Source organism: Trachymyrmex cornetzi, unplaced genomic scaffold, assembly GCF_001594075.2.
Source record: "Trachymyrmex cornetzi isolate Tcor2-1 unplaced genomic scaffold, Tcor1.1 scaffold186, whole genome shotgun sequence".
NCBI lineage: Eukaryota > Metazoa > Arthropoda > Insecta > Hymenoptera > Formicidae > Trachymyrmex > Trachymyrmex cornetzi.
In genome coordinates this window covers 81,797-84,758 of record NW_017296484.1, presented here as the reverse complement: position 1 = coordinate 84,758, position 2,962 = coordinate 81,797, and positions in this window count along the sequence as shown.

Here is a 2,962-nt window from a genome sequence, read left to right as displayed (position 1 = left end):
GCCACGGCAACGCGTCTGGCGTCGTTAAAAGTGACGTTCGCCTGCGCGCAATTTTCGGCGGACGTTACAGGTAATAAAATATAATTTAATTTTTGTAACTTAAAAGTACATTAAATTTTATGTCTTTTTTAACAGTGTAGATGGTACGTTTTTAAACGGTAGTCGGACAATATAGCGTCCCTCCGTCATACGGGAATGTGTGGCTCTGAAGTGCTCTTCGCATTGGTGCTCCTCAGGGTTCCGAAGAGCTTTTTGAGGCATTTCCTCAATTTCCCAAAAGCAACGAAGATCGCGATCAAGAGTGTCAGTAACGACGCCGTGATGCGCAAGTGCGGAAATTGAGTCAGCATTCGGAAAAGAGCATAAGAGTGTCAGTAACGACGCCGTGATGCGCAAGTGCGGAAATTGAGTCAGCATTCGGAAAAGAGGCTATTGGTCTCGATAGAATCCAGCCGAGGGTAGTATTTTGCGCGGTAGGCTCATGTTCGGAACCTTTTCGAACACTGTTTCGAGAACGAGCATGCCGAACAGATCGGCAACGATGTCGATTGGATTCGAACTCATGGAGTCACGATCGGCAAGTTCCGAGTCCTGCGACGTGTTTCCAATTGTACGCGATATCGACTCGATTCGGTAAATACTTCGTTAGTAGAATCGGCTAGGCGGGTTCTAACCCATGGGGCTAGAGGAGAGCGCGGGGCGCGGTGGATACTCATCGGTGCGGGGGTTTTCGTATCGCGGGGAAGGCGCGGGAAGGTCCCCGGTCGGCGGCATCACTGTTTATGTAAACAGAGATAACTAGGGCCCTATGTAACATAGGACTCCAGTCGATGAATTGCATAAACATGACATTTTCGCTATGCGTTCCATATTTTTTTCATTACCCGCCGCCGCCGTCTCCCCCACCACCACCTGCCCGAAAACGTATGACACCCTTTTTTACTTATGATGTATTTTTTACAATACATTGTTTTATACTAGAGCATCGAGGCAAAGAATGGGAAGTAAAAGAAAGTACATATAGTGGTGAGAAAACAAATTTTTTTATTCACATTACCGTTCACAGTACCGTTCGTAGTATACGCCGACCTGGAGTGCGTTCTGCGGAAAACGGAGCCCGACAAGGAAGATGCGTCGTCGTATACTTATCAACAACACGAGATATTTAGTATAGGATACTACGTGCGATCTTCGTACGACGACACGTTATCATCATATCGGTTCCGTCGCGATGAAGATTGCGTCGCGTTGTTCGCGCGACAATTCCAAGACTTGGCGCGTCGTGTAAAAAATATCGTATCTGATAACGTGCCTAAGAAAACATTGTCGAAAGAACAATGGGAGGCGTACCGTAGCGCGACGCGTTGTCGCATTTGCGAGAAACCGTTCGCGCCGGACAACACGCGGTTACGCGATCATTGCCATCTCACTGGTAGATATCGTGGTCCAACGCATTCAAACTGTAACTTAAATTATAAAAATTCATTATATATTTCGATCGTTTTTCATAATTTATCGGGCTACGACGCGCACTTTATAATTAAAGAAATTGCTACCCCGTACGAAGGACAAGTAGATGTGTTACGGATAATCAAAGAAAAATACATTTCATTCACAAAACATGTCGATAGCATTAAAGACAAAAGTAAAAATAATTTTCAGAATAATTGTGTAAAATTACGTTTTATAGATTCATTTATTAAATCTCTCAGTACCAGCTTCGATAAATTGGCGTCGTTTCTAAGCAGAGACAAATTAAAAATCGTACGTTTCAAATTTTCAACATTATTGGACGAAGAATTTGAATTACTGACTCGTAAAGGCGTATTTCCGTATGAGAACGTTGACAAGGACGAAAAATTGAATGAACGATGCTTGCCACCTCGTGAATCATTTTACAGTTCATTGATGGGCCACACAGTATCCGAGAGCGATTACACTCACGCTGTGAATGTATGGCAGCGATTCTTCATCCGAACGCTCGGCGAGTACAGTGATCTGTACTTGAAAACAGATATCTCGTTATTGGATGACATTTTCGAAAATTTTCGTGAAAGTTATGTCGTGAGTTACGGTCTCAATCTCGCGCATTATTACACCTTGCCTGGTTTCACGTTGGACGCATTGCTAAAATATATCCGCGTAAGATTTAAGTTGCTCACCGACATCGATATGATCATGTTCATCCAGCGCGGTATACGCGGCGGCCTCAGCCAATGTTCAGACTGATACACGCAGGCTAATAACAAGTACATGCGTTCGTACGACCCGTCGGAACCATCGTCATACTTGATGTACTATGACATTAACAATTTATACGGGTGGGCGATGTGTCAATCATTGCTATACGCCGAATTTCAATGGGTCCAAGACGTTGCGAACTTTGATGCTAGCGCGATCGCTCCGGATTCGACCACCGGTTACATTCTCGAGGTCGATCTCGAGTATCCGCAGCATCTGCACGATCAACACATTGACCTGCCTTTCTGCCCGACGCGCGATGATCCGCCCGGCAAGCGCGAGGATAAACTTCTAGCGACGCTGTACGATAAACAGCGTTACGTCATTCACGACCGCATTCACTACCGAAAATTGCAATAATGTCTCGTCACGGTCTTCGCGTAACAAAGATTCATCGAATACTACAATTTGCTCAATCTCCATGGTTTGCGTTTACACTGAACTTAAAGGGATCCTAAAGCAACGGCTGAACTAAATCAAGGTCGATAATACAGATTTTGGAAGTTCTATTGAAAAATCGATGTAAGACGGTGATGCGCCCCCACTTACACGGAATAGCACGAAACTAAAAATATCGATAATATGTCGAATGGTAATTTATCAGTGCATTTAGCATTTTTCGTGCTATATTATAAAAGTACGTGTTCGATGTAGTTATTTTTTGCTACATCTTTATTATTTTACGAAACGTAAATACACGCACTTCTATTGAGGATATTAT